This window comes from Falco naumanni, chromosome 8 (assembly GCF_017639655.2).
Source record: "Falco naumanni isolate bFalNau1 chromosome 8, bFalNau1.pat, whole genome shotgun sequence".
In the NCBI taxonomy this organism is placed as follows: domain Eukaryota; kingdom Metazoa; phylum Chordata; class Aves; order Falconiformes; family Falconidae; genus Falco; species Falco naumanni.
The window spans coordinates 51,601,704-51,620,351 of record NC_054061.1 but is presented as its reverse complement, the minus strand read 5'-3'; the positions used below and the strand labels follow the sequence as shown (position 1 = coordinate 51,620,351).

General features: G+C 39.9%; 1 long non-coding RNA gene across 4 annotated transcripts; it reads left to right on the top strand.

The window, feature by feature from the left end:
* The first annotated feature begins 1,694 nt into the window (after positions 1-1,694).
* Positions 1,695-13,176, top strand: LOC121093065. Of its 4 annotated transcripts, XR_005829472.1 has the most exons (6): positions 1,695-4,872; positions 5,181-5,252; positions 5,872-6,439; positions 7,117-7,345; positions 8,132-8,346; positions 10,462-13,176. It is a non-coding gene; the product is annotated as an uncharacterized LOC121093065 (long non-coding RNA). The 4 variants fall into 4 exon arrangements; XR_005829470.1 differs by having other exon boundaries at positions 1,695-5,252; XR_005829469.1 differs by having other exon boundaries at positions 1,695-6,439.
* The last annotated feature ends 5,472 nt before the right edge of the window (positions 13,177-18,648 follow it).

Genomic DNA, 18,648 nt, shown 5'->3' with positions numbered 1-18,648 from the left:
GTGTATACCCCTCAAAGCAAGGCTGGCTTGTGCTTTTCCATCGGTGGAAAGGGTTGGGCCAATAAATGCAACAGCAGCAGGAAGTTTCACAGCCAGAGTCCACGGGTAAATTCGTGCCCAACTCAGACTACTTGGCTGAAATGTAAAAGAGGAATTCACAGCTGCTGAAGTCTGGAACCAATGCAAGAGTCTTTTCTGTATTTGATATTTTCTCACGTTTTGTTCTTTTTCAGCTGTTCAGTTGTCTGTGGATATTTGTCTGTGTCCAGGTGAGCAAGACCTGATTCTTTACTAAACAGGCTGTTGACCACGTTCTCTGCTAAACCATTTTTTCACCACTAATTACAAACCTGGTATTTAGGGTTTCAGGTATGTAAGGATGACTTTACTGTAAATACATCTGGTGTTTAAATTCTTTTTGCATCTTGTACTACATACAGGTAAACGGCAAGACACGTTAAGAAGCTTACAAAGATAATCTACGAAGACAAGGAGAACTGTAAGAGTAACTGTGTGGTGAGCGATGACAGTCTTCCAGTTCTTGATTCACTGTTCTCGTTGTGAGCAGTTATGTTCCTCAGTTAGATAGCTGCTCGTTTTGTTTCCTTGGATTGTTGGAGAGTGATCCAGGCAGGAGACTGGTTAGGAGAATTTCTCAGGTATCTTTTTTTTTTTTTTTTTTTTTTTTTGAGAGAGGTCTAACTGCATACAAAATTGGTATAGAAATTGTATGCCGAGGCTGCATGTGTTTTATCCTACCCCCTTGTCCTCTTGGTGCTCTGGTCAGCATTTGGAAGTTGTGTAAGATGATTGTTCCACCCAGACTTTGAAACTTTTCAAATACTACTATCCTAAAATATTCCTCCTGTATACAGCATTTACAGAAGCGCTGTTCAGCTGCCAGACATGTACTGCAAGCAAAGTAGAACACTTTGTTAAATCCTGCGCTTAGGAGCAGGGGTACCGAACTGCTGTGGTGAGGCTGTTGATGAAGACGCTGTTTGTTACATGGTGGATTGTGGCTGCCTTTCCTAACTGTAGATGTGTAGCTGACCAGTGTAAACAGTGTTTCACTGTAAACACTTCATTTCCTTGTTGATGAAGATGGCTCCTGGGGAGGTTTCCCTGTTCCCTAGCAGTGGGTGCTCCACTACACGTTTGTGAACAGTGAGCACTGCCAGAATTTATCAGGCTGTGTGGGTCAGATAGGCAGGAGTTGAGAATTGTTCTGTTTGCACTCCATCTTTCAGAACCTCTGAAGTTAATTACGAGTTAGAGCAGAACTTGACCTGTGATGTTGGTACTGGGCAAATAACAAAAAGGCTACGTCCTGGCCTAGCCTAGATCTTTTGCATGGCTTTTGCAAATCCAAGATTTTAATCGTGACTTAAAAATATTATTCTGTATACAGAATTCATATAAGCACTGCTCAGCTGCAAGACATATTCAGGTGCTGTGTAGGGTAGATGAGGAACTGCAGCACAATTTGGTGTACAATTTGCAGGTAAAATTATCTGTAATTGCTGCAGTGAATGCAGTTAACATCAGCTGGGAAGCTACAAGCAAAGCTGAACAGACAGATAATTATGAGTGAGTTCTGTCTTGAGATGAGGTTTTTGTTTCCATTTTCTTTTTAAATAGAGCAGTTTGTTCTTTTTTTTAAAAAAACAACAACCACAAAACACACACACACACACACAAACCCCCCCCAAAACAAACAACAAACTCTAGAGCATTCTCAACCTTCTGTGAGTTGTAGATATTTAATCCCTTGTTAAGAGGTTGCTTAACAGCATGTTCCTGTGCTATGTGTGGAACAATTCCTTTTCCTCACACAAAGAATGAACTTTTCCTAATGACTTTTGAAGGAATTTGTAAGCCATGTCTTCAGCCCATAAAGTTGACCTTCAGGTTTCTGGGAGATGTTTGCTAAGTCTGAACAAATTTCTTCAAATAAAACTGCAAGGGGATGCCCTTGCCCCAAGAGTAAAATGGATGGCAGCATCTCCTGCAGGTGTGTAGCAGCTGCCGTCCCAAATCACTAATATCCATCCACACCAGGAGCTAAATACAGGGAAAGCGGCAGGTCACTTAGTTCAGGAGTCACAATACAGGGTGATTCTGATCTTAAACTGCAACCTCTGGACAGCATCAAACAGCTATTCAAAAACCATAGTTTCACAAACATGTCTTCAGCTGCATTGCTTGTTTGAAGCAGTATCACCTGCCTGCCTGTTCTTCTCTTCCACAGCATCTTCAGTTATGCCATACCTCTCTTTTTAGAGCCACAGCCCCAGTTAAAGTCCCCTTTACAACCCAGTGCTGTGCAGTCAGAGCTGATGGGATCTGAAATGGAAGAGCAACTAGCATAAACTAAAGGAAAAGTTCAGACTGCGTCCTGCAGTGTAATTCTCTATGGCTGAAGGCGTACTGGAACCCACAGAGGGCTGATGCTATTTTTTATGCTGCAAGAAGTTAAGTAGAAGTTAAGGCAGAGCTTAACCAATGTCATTTTGTACTAGGCAGATTCATAAAAGAGCTACATCCTGACCTAATCTGAATATTTTTTGTGTGTATTTCTTTGGCAATATCAAGATTTTAACTGTGGGATTCCTAAGTGCCCTCATCTTGGCACACTGGACCTATATTTCTAACTGTGGTAGAAACTGTGTAGAACCTATACTCAATCTCACTACTGTTGCCGATAGAGGTCCTGTGAAATTGCAGATAGTCAGCAGAACAGTTCTAAAGCTTTCAAAGTGCAGGTAAAAACGAAGTCATGGCTTCTTCAGAGTTGGGAAGTGATAGCATCATCCTATCTACCTTTGTCCTAAATACGGTTTTGCTGTCTCAGAGGTGTGAGTCTGAAGCATGTGATTTCCTTGAAGATAGAACAATTTTTAAAAGTCCATTGTATGCCCTGGAGTGTTTTCCTGGAACTAGTATTTGCCTGCTAACCCCAGGGATTTTATTTTTAGAAGGCCATGGGATAAAAGTAATTAGCTAGATCTAGTCCCATCCTGTCCTCCTTTTTTTTTTCTTTTTTTTTTTTCTCTCCTCTCTGTGATGCATCAGAAAACAAATCTCTTCTGCATTGAACTTCACCAACTTAACAGGCTTTCAAACAGCTACCAAATGTCCCAAACTCAGGGTGTTAGAAACTGATTTTTCTTTTAAAGCTCATTGTAGGATCCTTCAGTGTTGTTCTCCTTGGAACTTAAATGTCCACCATCATGCCAGATGATGGGTGTATGTTTGGAGCAGGATTTTAAGCATTCCTTGTAATGGTAAAATGAAATCAGTCTGTTTTGAAGACAACTGCAACGAAATACCATTAATACTTGCTCGTTGGGTAACTCTGTAAACGTTAAGCAGTTCATCTGCTGAATATCTGGTGGCATCTGGATTCAAAAGGAGATCCAGGTTTGCAAAAAGACTGAACCACATTGATGCAGCTTCAGTCACAACCGCAGTCATACTCTGAACAGCTAGGAAAAAAAAAGATCCAAGTAATGTTTTTTTTTAAAACTAGTAAGATTTAAAAAAATATATATATATTTAAATTTACCTCAGGATGTTTCCATAGGCAAACAAATAACAACTGAAGCTTTTTCTTGTCTCTCAGCGAACGAGAAACGCTGGCCTGACTTGCATTGATTGGTACATGCAATGAAGTGGGAGATTGTTGCGTTCAACCAGTGAAACAGTTCAAAGCATGTTACAGATCAGCTGGAATTGAGGACTTAGTGAAGTAGAAACTGTTGGTGTTTCTTACTGAAAAATATTTTCTAATCCAAGATAGAACACAGTCTGCTTAAACCTTTTCTCCGTCCCTCAGCATGAGTTCCATAACGTGAGACTGAGTACAGCCACTGTGTTTATGTTCCTTTTTTCTTTTCTTACTGGCACGTTTTCTGGCACTAGTGGAACTTAGAGTATGCAAAGCATAGAACAAATTCTCTCCCTGTGCCAAGAGCGTAGTGCTGCTGTCTTAACATTGTGTCATCTAGCGCTTTCACTTGGAAGTGTAAAACGTGGTTGACCTCTGAAAGAGAGAAAAAATGGATTTGTGGTAACTTCTCAAGTATAGTGGGAGCCTAAAAGGACTGTAGGACTAGAGGTCACATGCTGGGTGGTTTTGGTTTTTTTTTCCATTGGAAATTCAGATGATATCACTTCTGCTGATAACTTTTTGAGAAATAGTGATTTGGAGATCAACTACTGTGAAATAGTTACTAGATCCAGTACAAGACACAGGCTATGTGGTGGTGACTCATTTGCTATAAATTGGTACTTGTTCCAGTTGTTTGGATTTTGTTTTTCCTTTGAGCAGCTTAAGGAAATAATGCCCAAGTAGACAGTATTAACTGCATCAGGTATTACCCTTTTCTGATTTTTGTGTAGTGCTGGACACTACATATTTCATGCTTAAAAACATGCTTTATGAGATGTACAGTTATTGTAGGAATTGGAGATTCTTGCTTTTGGCTGAAGTACCGATACAGATTTAAGGAACACTAGATCTATATTTGTCATGTGCAAGACAATCTCACCTAAATCTTAAAATCTGGGGTTTTTTTAGTAGATTTACTGGAAAATGTGCAAGAACTCAGTTTATTCTATGCAATCCAAGCCTATTTCTGACTCTGTTTTCTTTTATAGTAGCCTAAAAAAAGCAAACTGGATGAGTATTTTAAAATGTATGTTTGAAGAATGTGAATTGAAATTACAAAATTCTGAACCCAACAGATTTTTGAGAAGTGTTTCAGAAGATGCAGCCCTCTTCCTGGAGAAGAGGGGTGGTCCACACACAGTTGCTTCCTGCCTGCGTTAGTCAGTAGTGGAATCAAAAGATGCCGAGGGTGCAGAGAGGTCCGTGCTTCTGTCCCTTGCGATGCCTGTGTCTCAGGTTATATATGGTGGCTGAGTAGCTTCCCCATCTAGCAACTGTATTTATCTCTGAATATTTTGACGTTGTTCTCAACATGCACTTACGGTCTGAATGGTGCAAGCATTTCTGTGCCATATTGTGATTGCTTGGTAATCTAGACTTGCCCCTAATAACATTACAGTCATTTTAAACTGAATTATTTTGCTAGGAGAGTGTTGCTGCTGTTTACAATGGAAGTAAGACCTAGTCTTTCCTACTGAAAATATTATGGACCTATGATTTTTTGCAGATTGCTTAATCTTGACATTTTCAGCACTGTGAAGATAAGAAGCTGGAGGAACTGGCTGTGCTTTCTGATCAGGTAATTGACACCTGAGATGGCTGCCTACCTTGAAGACTTAAAAATGTATTTTCACTTTGCTGGATGATCTCTCCAATACTGAAAGCAAAGGATCAAGATTCCTGGAGTATTATTAGGATATATTGAGTAATTGGCTCCTTGTCCTGTTCTTTCCATTTTCTAGTTGCTAATACATTACAGAATTTTACTTCTCTTCTGTTAGTTCTCTAGTTGTCTGCTCTCCTGCAAAACTTAAATGTGTAAAGTAGGACAGTGGGATGTAATGTCTTCATGTGTAAACTTATTCAGATAACCGTAGTATAACCTACTTTCAGGAAGAAAAATTAATTTCTATAAGTAACAAAGTCTTCATTTGGTTGGTACTGGATTTCAGGTGGCATTTCTTAAATGAGTGCATGTTCTCATTTGGAAATCCAGGACCTTTAGAAACTTTTTCATGCTTTGGAGTAACAAATTCTCCAAGTGGCGTAGAACTGGTTGTTGGCCACTGTACAGAGGACAGAGCAAAGTTTTTGCTCTCTGTAGCTGTATTGGAACATTTTAAGCCATAATTGGCTTGATTCATCCTAATGTGGGGTGTGGCTGTAAGGCATTGGCCAGCTGTTCTCCTCTTTTGCAGAAGACTGTCACACGTGTGCCTCCGACTGGGAAGCATTTGAAAATGTATCCTAGCATCTCAGGTTGTGCAACTGATGGTCTGGCGGGCTGAAACACTCCCTCTTCCCCTTGCAGCACATTGTGTGGAAAATACTAATGATGTTAACATGTTTCAGTACACAGCATTTGGGTTTTTTGAACCATCTGAGCTACAGCTGAGGAATAATGATTTATATGATACTTATTGTTGCTGTCTACATTAAGCTTACGGTATTAAGGCTGATGGCGTGGAAAAGCTGCTCCATCTGCTTTCTCTTCTGAAGAATATTAATAAGAAATGTCAAAGAGTAATTTCAAGCACAGGTGTTAAAGGCATTTTTGTTGAATTTTCTTTTTTCTGGGCTTAAAAGCTGAGAATCATCAGGGTTACTTATCTGCGCATTGTTTCTTCATTGAGCTTCTGTCTTCTGAACTTCTGGAGTAACTCCAGAAATAAAAATAGGCCTGAGCTGAAAAAACACTGCCAGAAGAGCTGAAAATTAAAGCCAGCAGGCCAGAAGAAATTCCCAAACAAATGTGTATGCATGGGGGTGAGTCAGTCCCATCATTATTTGTTAAAGAATTAATTATATAAAAGTTAGATGACAAAGTATTTGCAGTAGTATTGTTTAAAGGTTACATTATCCTTGCAATAATTGGGTGTTACATTTTGGAAAGTTCCTTTAAAAAGGATAAGGAGAGATTTGACTTTGAGTCTCCATTGTTTGTAATATCCTCTTTCAGCATGAAAACATTTTCCGTTCCCATCAGTTTTGTCTTTTTATTTGGCAAACATGAATATTTTTCCTGAACTTCAAGTAGAATGAAAAATTGTTATTTTTGTTGGCTTGCAGACATTGTAGCTTCCCCTCCAGTAAAGCTGGCAGATTTATTTTTAGAGATGTTGTACCAGTATATACCTTTATTTAGTTATTTAGTGAAAACGAATTAAACAAGCCTACAGAAAAGGTTTAGTTTAGGGCTTGCTTGCAAGATTTGAGTGAGCTGTACGTGACAGAGAATGTAGTTCTCTGTATCTGCGAATATGCAGTAAGTTTTACTCAATGGTTATGCAGCTATCTGCTTAGTGCTCTTGGCTGACTCCACCTCCCTCTACTCTAGCTCCAAAGGGACTACTTCTGACATTCCAAACTGCTGAGCAGCTTTCCGACAGCTGCCATTGAAATCAGAATGAAAACAAAACTCTTTTCTTTGCCTTCTTCCCAAGTGTGGGTCAGGTGAAGCCAGAACTGGTTTCCGGCATGTGCCAGCTGTACACTGCTGCTCCGTCGCTGGTGTTGGTGGTCACCTCTGGTGCGCAGCAGTCCCCTTACGGAGACAGCCAACGACTGAGAGCTGGAGTTGCACTTTGAGAATGAACAATACCATAGGCTTTGCAGTTCTAAGACTTGGAGATGTGAGCCTCTCTGCATGGAGGGAACTGCTTGGCATGTCTGGTGAGATGATCTGGGATACTTAGTGATTTACCACATCACTGTGGTGTTGGACCTTAACCTGTAGTATTCGCACATCTAGAAAAACTATCTTGGGTGTCTTTCAGATATTTAACAAGTTTTAACTTACCCGTTGCTGGTAATTAAGTTAACCAGGTGAAAGATTAAGCACCCTTTGTGTTTTCTGAAATTTTTTTTAAAAGAAATACATTATAATAAAGCTGCTGGTCCTTCACCTTTTTGGATATTTCCATACACTTGGTCTGCATTACAATAGATACAACAGTCTGGGCACACCTACAAAGATCTCGCTTGATAGCTTCTCTGTGCTCTGCCTGCTTCAGCAGCTTGGCCCGCAGTAGCCTGCAGGACTTCAGCACTATAGAGGACCTGCTGCTGCCCTTCCTGCTCTGCCTTGCTGGTATGAAACCGGCTGGCTCCATGGAGCAGCTCTTTGCTCTGCACCAAAAAGTTGTAACACTGACCCATGTGGATGTGTAGCTGATCACTCGTGATAGCATTTCTTCCTCTGCTAATCTGCTGTGCTGCTTGAGGATGAAATTTGCTCTGAGAGCAAGTTCCTTCCTGAGTGGCTGGGTGGGTCCTGGCACGAGGGGACAAAGAGGGTTTAGGTCACTGGGGATGTGCACGATGGGGATGGATCGATACTGTCCAGTGTGCATTGTCTGTTAAGGTGACTGTTAATTGCCGAGCTAGCGTGTCAAGTTTCTTGAAAGAAAATTGCTATGCATTCATGTGTCCTACCTGTCCCACTTTCTGTTGTGACAGAGGTTTCTTTGAGGAGGTTAAGCTGAATGGAATAAGAATTAATTGATCAGAGAGTGGTCATGATGCAGGTTGCACTGAAATTTTAGTTGCTCTACAGAGAAGGAGAGCCTGCCTCTCCCTTGTGCTGCTTTTGTATTTGGCCAACACCAGCTACTTCAGTGGAAATACCTCTGACTTTGTATTGACGTCGGGGAAAGGAGGTTATTGCTATAGAGGTATGTAACTTTTAAAATTTGGTAGATACAAATTAATGAACAGTCATCATTTACACATGGACATAATACTAACAGGAATGTGGAAATTGAAAACTGATGTAATGTGAAAGAAGATGACAGCTATACTATTATAACTAAGGTGAAAAATAAGAAAAATTAAAGACTGCAAGTTGAAGGAAAATACTAGAAATCAGCAAATAGTCCTTTTTTAAAAAAAAAAAAATAATTCTGGGAAGCAGCTATTTCTTTCCTAACAAAACATGCACAGAATGTTTGATTCTTCTGGACACCAGCTTATTTTTTGTGTTTACTTATTGATATTTCTGGAAATGTCATTTTTCTTCTTTCCACATTCTTCAGTGGGGCTGTTTTAAGGAAGACTTCTGTAACGGCTAGGAGAAATGTCTTTCTTAAGAAAGAACACATTGACCTATTGTTTCATCTCTCCAATTTACTGATTTTTGAAGTGCAAGATGTGTAATGATGTTCTCTCAATCCGCTTGTAAAAATAGTTCAGTAATGTGTTTAGAAACTTACTGAAATTCTGGTTATACTTCATAACACCAAAACTGTTTATATTTCCTCAGGAAGGTGATGATATGTCAAAATTTTGGTCACGCTTAAGAAGATTCCATTTCTAAGTTCAGTGCTGTATAGACATTTATTAATTTCATAATTTTTTTAAATTCTATAAAAATAATCTTTTATAGACGGGATTTTAATATGCAATAAGGCCAAAGATTTAAAAGGGGGAAAAAGTGGTGGTGATGGGAGGATAAATATTTCATGCTCCAGTATAGATTGGCAAATGAGCACGAGGAATGACCTTGAACATGCTGAACACATTTTAACTGCTTAATTCTGGATTAAATGCTCTTTCTCCTGTTCTGAAACTTTGCATCTATAAGAAAGCCATTGTCTTAGTATGAAAGACATTTATGTGTCCTATGCAAGAGAATGATGTGGATGGAAGTTCACAGGCTGTTCAAGGACTTTGGACATGAGCTGAGCCATTTTGCAGAAACAAAGGTTAACAAGGGAGGCAAAGAAGTCACTGAGCAAATTTAAAGCTGGCTGCTAATTGCTGTGTTGTTGAACAGTCTGATTCTACAGTATGTGGATCTCTAACAATTGGCTTCCTGTTTGATTCACTTTAAAAAACAAAACAAAACAACACACACACAAAAAAAAACCAAACCAAAACTTGAAATACCTCAAGCTTGAAAAGCACAATCCAATCTTACAGCCATTGCTTTGTAAAACTTTGTATATTCTAAAATTGGAAGACTCACTACTGAACATGCAGTTCTCATGTCCAGGTAATAGCGCCTGTGATTTTTTTATAGAGGGATAATTGGAAGATTCAAGGATGAATGAGCATGGAATATTTTACTTTCTTGGCAAAAGAGAAGGAATTAGGGCTCAGCCTTTCCTTAGTGTACTTTACAGAAGGCTCTGCAGAATTCTTCACACCTTCTTTTTTAAGTTGAAATGAAATTCTTAAATACTTGGTTTTGCTCTACAGACCGTAGAGCGGTCATTCCAGAAGACAAGACAAAGGCGGCAGGTCCCTAACTACCATGGTAGACTGGGGATGGCAGGTGAGCCAGAGTGATCTGGTGCTACAGCGGCTGCCTGATAGGCTGCCAGGGAATGGGACAACAGGTTACAGTGACTGTTTTAAAGCAGGCTCACCTTCTGGCAGATGCCCCTTCAGCTTCTCAAACTCAGACTTGGTAGCCCTTACTTCCATCTGTATCTAAACCCATGAACATAGGAAGATGCAACCGTAAAAGTTCTGCCTTTGACTATTACATGGTATACTACCTGCAACAGCTTCTGACTAGAGAATCTATAAATTCAAACCCTCTTAGGAATCTGTAGAACTGGCACATACTCTGTTACAAGGGGTTTTTCTTACATGCTTATATAGTAAAATGATTGTGTCTATCCTAAAGAAACTGACCATCTATTGGAGAAAAGTGTAGAAACAATGAATAGTAATTATAACCTCGTCATTTCCTGAAAGTGAAAACATACTGAAGATATGCAGGTAATGTACAGTTACCTAGTAGTAGATGTGTTATGTTGACTTTCAGTCATTTTATTTTACAGAACTTTTGTGCACTTTGCATGTAACTACAACGTCATCCTGGAGGCGAGTGTTTGGGGCAGAAAAGAGAGTTGAATTTTCCTTCACCCTCTTGTTTGCTCAGAAAAAGCACTGAAAAGTAGCTACTGGAGAGACAGAGATGGAGAGACTTCTAGAAGGCGAGTATCTACATGAGTGGGAAAGTTGTTGCACGGCTCCTTATGGTGACTTGTTTGTGGTGATAAGCACATTCTTCTGACAGTAGATTTTTGTTCTCCAGGTGTGGAGGGGGTGTGTTTGGTTTGGTTTTGTTTGCTGAACCCACTCATGAGATACAATTGATATCAGTGGCTAAAAAATGTACAGACATGACATGTCTTTGCCTCCACTTAAATCATGGTGAACTTGTTGGCAACCAGCACTTTCTGTAATGTATACAGTACTTGTATGGATGAGTGAACATTCACTTTTTGGAGTTCCCTGTTTTGCTTGCAGTTGTGAGGCTACAGCTCCTGGATTCACCTTTCATCTGCAGTGATGCTCCTCTGTATTCCATGGAGGCCGGTCGTTCCTGAATGTTGGTAGTTCCTGCCCAAGGTGAGACAAGGGCCAATCTGAAGGTAAAGGAAGAAAGAATGGTAAAATACAAGAGCCCAAGTGAGCAGAATATTTTGGGGAAACATGGAAGAAGTGGGCTGAGTTTAACTACAGCAGAGTTAAAATAAAGACTTCAGCCTTCATGTTTTATCAGCATTCACACACAGGCTGGTCCTCATTGTCTTCTTAGCACATGGCAAGAATGGTAATAAATGCTGAGCTAAAAGATGGTACATGAAATTGATTTTCTTCCATTCTGTGCCCCAAAGTGTAAAAGTACTAGAGATGCACGTTCCATAAATGCAACCCTGTATTTACAGCAGTAACAGGAACCTCTTTGCACGCTTGTGGCCAAAAATGCATCCAAACGCTGTGAATGCCCAACTTAGGTGATGCTTTTTTTAACTTTTATTTTCTAATTGGAATTCCTGGCACTCTGCATATAAATAGAATTCAAGTGTCATACGGTAATGGCGAGTCTTACACTTTCACCAACTCCCAGTAGACAAGTGGGTGAAGGATCTGGCTTTGATAGCAAGGTGTGTGTGTGTATCTACCCAGCAGCAGTATTGAACTCACCTTCAATCTGTTGACTGAAAATGTCCAGCAATAGCTTGACTGTGTGACAGCAGCTATTGCTTATTGGTGCCTGGGCACTTCAGCAGTAAGATCCCTCCTGCAGAACTGCACAGGGCTCTGCCAAGTGTTAGCGTATCAGGCTGAAATTTTGGATTTGGTGTATCTCTGTGGGTGAGTTTATGTTACGTTTGGTCTGAGGTGGCTGTGCAGCCCCATCTGAACAGCAGAAGGATGTATGGGGAAGAAATAGAACGGGCATGCAGTTTGAACTGTCTCAAATGATGGGGAAGAGAGAGGTGTGTGGAGCTCCCTTTTATCACCAGATCACCAACATGCACTAGCTTGTACTTTATATACCTCAGAGTTGGGGAAAGTGGTTTTCTCTTCAGGTACAAAATGGCTTTTACTTTTGACATGTCCCTCCAAATACCTTTGTACTGTATGTATGCATATACTTATCATATATGTACATATATGTTATCTGAATTGTACCTTCAACTGACAGTAGCAGTGCATTGAACTGAGTGAACACGGTCTATTAAAAAAAAGTTGAAAACCTTCACTGGGCAGAAGAAGGGAAAATCCTTGACAACTATCCTTTTTCCAGTGTCACTTGCATTCTGCTCTGCCTGAAACATTAATAAGAGCCCTAGCTTCTTTTCTTCCTCAGATATGGCTATGAAAAGAAGTAATTGAAAAAATAAAACATGTGGCAATTCCAATGTATTGACTATTTTTATCATGAGTACTCTGGGGGTAAAGGAACAAACGCATTGTTCAGACTGGTAAAATGCATAAAAAGACCTTCAGGTTGTGACAACATTTGCAGCTAGATGTGGCGTACGTGGGGCTGGGGGAGGAATTAATTAAAAAATGACTCACTAATGTCCATGTCAGCCATCATGTGGAACAATGGCAAAATGATGGGTGTTGGGAAGAAAAAAATGGCTAAGGGATATATAGGCATGCTGCAAAGGAAGATTAATATTTTACCGTACTATTAAATCTGGTATTTTTTGCTGGTTTTCTACTTAAATTGAGCTTTGGGGCTTAAGGCGGCACTCCTAGCAATGTGACATTTCAGGTAATTTTAAAAAGGGAAATTTTTCTGTTCTTTTTTTTGAGACTCACGAAAGTCTAGAAAAAATTATCTGTGATATTTACGTATTTTTACATATATATATATGTAATTCCCTAAATAACAAGGCAAAAAGTTTAAATGAGGGAGCATGTGCATATGTTTTTATGTATATATTCATGAACTTTTTGAAAGAATTCTCAGTGTGTAATACTTTTGAAATGCTCATTACAAACAGCAGACAGCACTTCGAAAGGCTATCTAGTTGTAATGTAGTTCTAAGTATTAATTTCCAAACAATTTCCTATAAATATTCCTAACATCTGTAAAATACAGCTTTTTTACTCTGTCCAAGGTGTTTGTGGGTTTTGTTTGGTGTGTTTGGTTTTTTTGTTTATTTAAGGATTATGCAGTAAAGGTGTAAGGGAGGGGGAACATTTCCATAAACTTCCTGCACCTTAGTAATCCTGATGTGTGTAGTATGCTGTGATTTATAATGAGTAGCATGCTTGCAATTACATACTGTTATGCCAGCATTTAAATTTTTAATTGGAAAGATACAAAATCCTTTTTAATCCATAAAATTTTTTAGTATAAGGTACCATTAAAGTTTTCAAGGATTATAAAGTTTTTCATTAAATCTTCACTAATAGGCCCTGTAAAGTTAAGTAGGTTGAATACTTAACAAAGGAATTTGTTTTCTTCTCTTTGTGAAAATGCAGCATTAATGTATTTTTTTTTTTCCATAAAATCTTAAACCCAGTTTCTCAGAGGTCAATGTGCAGCAGTGATTGCCTCCAGAGACTGTAGATGTTTTAATGTATTGTGATGGTATAGACTATATAAGTAGAGAAATTATTTATCTCTAATGTTACATATTCATTATTTATTTAAATAGTAAGAGCAACAAAAGGAAGAGCAGCCTCAAACCAGAATAAACTTCTCACTACATATGGTACTAAAAGTCCCTGTCAGTATTCCTCAGTATTCCACTGCTCAGTAGCAGAGATCTGTGCAGGCCATCTGAATGAAACAAAAAAAGATTCAGAAGGAAATGTTGATTCATTTTCTTGTGAACAGAGTAAGTTAAACTACAACATTAAATTATGTAAGCATATAAAAAAATTGTGAGTTTTAAATGATAAAATGTAACAGCATTCTTTTTTCTCAGAGCAGTCAAGCTTTCCAGCAACAAAAAGAAAACAAGCTGCAAGTCAAGTTGAACAGAATTCTTTTTCAGGGGTCACGGAGGTATTTCTGGTGAGAAGGTCTTGTGTCAGTATGGTGTTTCATGGGGTGGCAGTGCAGCAGAATCATGTCCAAGGATTAAGCCAGATTTCCACTTGATACAAACAGATGACGTCTCTGTTTGAAACAAGAGTCGAACTTGATTGCTGACAAGTGCTGAGTGTAAACATTTTGTAAACAATTCATGAAATACGATCAAGGCAAAAGTTACACCCATAAAAAAGCAATGGTTCATGCTGTTTGTGCCTTTCATTGAAGGTAATGAGGACCGCAGGCACGGAGGGAGGATTAGCTTCTGGAGAATGGGTACTGGCTTAATTTACAGGCGTGCAGATACCAGACTGTGCCTGTAGACCATGGGTGATGCCTCTTCACAGAGCCCTGCTGTTAGCGCAGGAGAGCTGTTAGCAACCAGCGCTGGTGCTTATCAGTTGAGCATCACCTGTGCTTCCTTCCACGGACTCCCTGTCCTTCAGGTGCTTGGTAGTTCTTCTGAAGGTGGGAAAAGAACTAATAGCAGAGACACTGGCAGAATAAATGTCAGTGATCAAAGGTGTGACAAAGGCTGATACTGCCTGCTGTAATGGCCCTAATGTTGTAATATAGTTGGTAATGTATGTGGGAGGAGAAATGCAGTGGCGATGCATTAGGCACCTGGAGTGCCTGCTCTCTCAGGACATGCTGGCCTAAAGGTCAAACCCAATATATTTAAATGGAGGGAGACTTTTGCCTCGCTGATCTTGAAACGCCTGTGAGGAATAAGAAACTAGTAAGATACTTCAGTTCTAAAACATGGAGTGGGTGGCAAAATAAGGAGAATAAACAACAAGAAAAGACTACTGCAGAGGGAAATTAAAAAGCTTATGTTTCTCTCTAAATTTCTACAGTAGCAGCCCCGCAAACTGCTGTGTCAAAATTATAAAAAATAATTGTAGAAGGCCAGTAGGAAATGGTGAAAGCAATACTTGAGCCAGCTAAACAAAATTACTAGCTTCAAATGTGTCTGTCAAGGTATGAGAGATACAGTTCAGACATCCCAAAACTGAAAATATTTTTCAGTTGCTGCATTATACTGCAGCAAGCTGAGAAAAGATTAGAAATAGTGATTTCATTAATAAAAACAGAATTTTCTGGTACATAGTCTAATATTATCATCATCATTACAGTAGAATTATCATTATTCTATGATCTGGTCAGATAAAATTTTGTGTCTCGTAATCCTCTGTTTACATCTAGCAGGCAGTACTATAGATACTGCAGAGATTCAGAGTGGGGTGTGGTGGGATGGTGCCTGGGTTGCAAACTGCTCTTCTGGCAAAAATGATGGCTTTTTAACAGGACGCTCTGGACTCGCGCATTCAAGTTGCAGCAGCCTAGAGAATGGTAAAACTGAAATAGGAAAACTGTACTCTCTTCATCTTCTCATCTTTGGTGAGTTCATGCTGGATTCTGTGGCACCAGTATCTCAGGCAGCATTTTTCATACTAAACATCTGTTGTTTTGATTTCTTTGTTTAAATAGATTGGATTAGAAGTGGAGAAAAACCATCATCTCCTCCCCCACGCCATTCTGCTCCAAGGCTTAGTTACTATGAAGACAAATCTTATTTATTTCCTTCGAGAAAGAGCTTCACTGACATGCAGTATTAGATTTTTTGGAAACTGGTTCTGACTCAATTTTCAGCTATGTCAATATACAAGATCTAATTATTGTAAATTACATTCAGATAAGGCTGCGTGTAAGCTCCTCTGTAAATCTATATTAAGTCCATTGATTCTGATAGGCTTCACTGTCTTAACTGACATGCTCTGGAATTACAGCAGGGTGACTGAAACCAAAATCTGCTTAAATCTGTGCTGTTGAGATCTAGGAAGCATTTTGTTTAGTGTTTTAACTGCAGGTGATAACTATGGCCGTAGTGCAGTTTTCTGAGAAGCAACAGAGACTGTCCATTGAGGGTCTTTGTATGGCCTTAAACCTAAAGGCAAAACCTTATTATGAATTAATTTATTATTCTTTTAAATGCTGTGGATATATCAAAAGGACCACTTGCATGTTGACGCAAGACAGAAGAAAGTTCTTTTGTGTAACACAGAGAATAGACTTGATCCCTGTTCCAAGTAATAAAAACCTACTGCCAGCAAATTCCAACATTTCATCCTGTGCATGAAGTCCACCAAAATAATGATCTCCTAATCCAAGAGATGTGCTGAAAGTTAAGGTCTCATTTGAAATTGAGAGTGGAAGAGTCAAAGATCACTGTGATCTTACCAGCACGCAGATGGATTCTGGGCCCTGATGGAACAGAGTGTAATTCTGTCAGATTTGGACTTTATAATTATTATTTTTTTTTAGGGACAAAAAGAGTTCACAAACTTGCATGAACCTTCCAAGATTCAGGCTAAAGTTGATGCAGAACCTGAGAGGGAAAGGATAGGTGAGAGATTGAAATTTGTGCATTTTCAATTAGAAAGCAAATTACTGTATTTACTTTAACAGGGGACATTAGAGATGTTTGCTGTGAGTCCAAACCACATTGTAGTATGATCAGCTCTTCCCACGAATGCACATGCACACCACACCTTCCAGACTCTGCTTCAAAGTACATGTTTTCAGCAGATGCCTCTGGGTGTCCACATTTGGTCAGCCACATACCTTCAGGCTTAGAATCACACAAGTGAGGGGTTTATGTCCCCCAGTAGCCTTCAGTGCTGCAAGTACTTTAAAAAAGGAAAGTATAGTTTGCCTGTTCTTGTCACCCTCCCGATCCCCAGACAAGCCCCGTGTGACAGAGTGTTCCCGATCTGGCTGGCAGACTCCATGGTAGCGCTTGGTTAGTGCAGGAAACTCAGAAGTGCCGAGCAGTTCCACCAGACTTCCAGTGCACGCAGGGGTGTGTGCACAGATGTGGCAGTGACACCATTTAGAGAAAAATTTAAGAAAGTTCTCCTCTTTGCTCAATAGGTTCAGAAAACTAACGCAATTCTAACACTAGATACCTTTTTCTTGGGCTTCTCAAATGATACAGGTGGCTGAGACTGCCCTTTTGAAAGTAACTGGTGCTTGTTAGTGGCAGGAAAAATGATGCCATTTTCATGTGTTCTTATTCTGCGTATCAATTCATACTGACACTGTTCACAATCCTCAGGTTTAACTCTGATTTGGCACCCAGCTGTGCATCAGATGTCGCCACGTATTCATCTTCATTCTTTGGTGGGCTTGTTTCAGTTTCCAGTATTTCTTCTGCATTTTTTCAACCACTGGCCAATCCTTTGACCTGTCTTGGGTGCAGAAATCCATGAGATAGCTCTGTGTGTGTGCATGTGTGACAGGCTCAAATGTTTTTCAGCTGGGACAGACGTAGAGTTAAAGGAGAGCGACTAAGTCAGTGAGCATTTCCTGAGTGTTCTTCCAAGTGATCTCAGCTACGGTTCACATGCAGTTTACAGCAGCTGTGGTCTGACTGAAGATCCCTCCTCTAAATTTATAGGCCATAGACAATAGAAAGCATGATGAGAGGGACCCTTTTGGAGGAGCGATCTAGATTATTGGGATGGTTTGCTATAACTGGTATATCATATTTCCCCATGCAGCTTTTTGTGAATTCTGGTTTGCGTTCAGAGGTTGCAAACATTTGAAGAAAGGTCTTTGCTGAAATTATAAGCTGAAAGTCTCAGTAGCAATCACAGGGCATTTATGTTGATGTTTGTTTAGTTTTACAGACATCTAAACTCGTACTAAGATCCCCTGATGGTCACAGGCTACTAGTTGCCCAATGGAATAAAACGCAAAGATATGCAAAGTTGACATTTTGAAGTTTTGGATATGAATATTGCAACCGATACAGAAATTTACATTTTTGTGGTTTGAGTTAAGTTTTCAGCATTCCATACAGTGCATGCCTTGATTTGGATGGCTTGGTAGACTCATCCAGATGGAGCAGCTGTCTTTCCTCGACCAGGCTCAGCCAGCGTTTTGCTGGCAGCTGAAAAGCCACTCGTTTCATGCTATTTACAGGACAATTTAAATTGGTTTTCATGACAATGAATTTTAACCCAAGTTTTGCCCCTAATTTGGGATCTCTGCCAATGTGCTTACATCAAACAAAACTGGTGACTTAACTCAGTTGGCCTTTTTTTGGGGTATGAATTGGGACATAAGCCAGTGTAACTGGTTGCTGTCAGACAGTGGTGTGTGCAGCGACTTGTGGCTGTGTGTCTCCCACCTGGGCTGCCCGGGCAGGCGCCAGCTGCCAGGAAGGCTGGGGCTCAGGCTGGCCTTGGTGCTAAACCAGTGAAATAGCCGTTCTGTTTGCTGGGATGTTGGGCTGGAAATCAAGGGTAGGTTGTAGTTCTGCCCATCAGAACAGGATCATCAGCTTTGCTGTCTGCAATGCTGTCGTCTTAGCCACAACTCTCCCCCAGAGGTGCAGCAGGGATGGTGTGATGGGGCATCCTGCCACGGTTGTGCATTCTCAAAGCACGTTAGGTAAAACCTACAGGCAAACAAAAACTAATCCTACCAAATGTGAGTACCTTTTTCTAATTTAAAATACTTTAAAAAAAAAAAAAAAAAAACAACCCAAGGAAACAAAAAGATGCAATAAAACAAGTAAGAGCATTAAATGAAGCAGGATGATAATCCATAAACTTGTATCTTCTGCTGGGCTGGGGTACGTGGGGGCCAGCTTGGCAGCCCCGTTCTGACA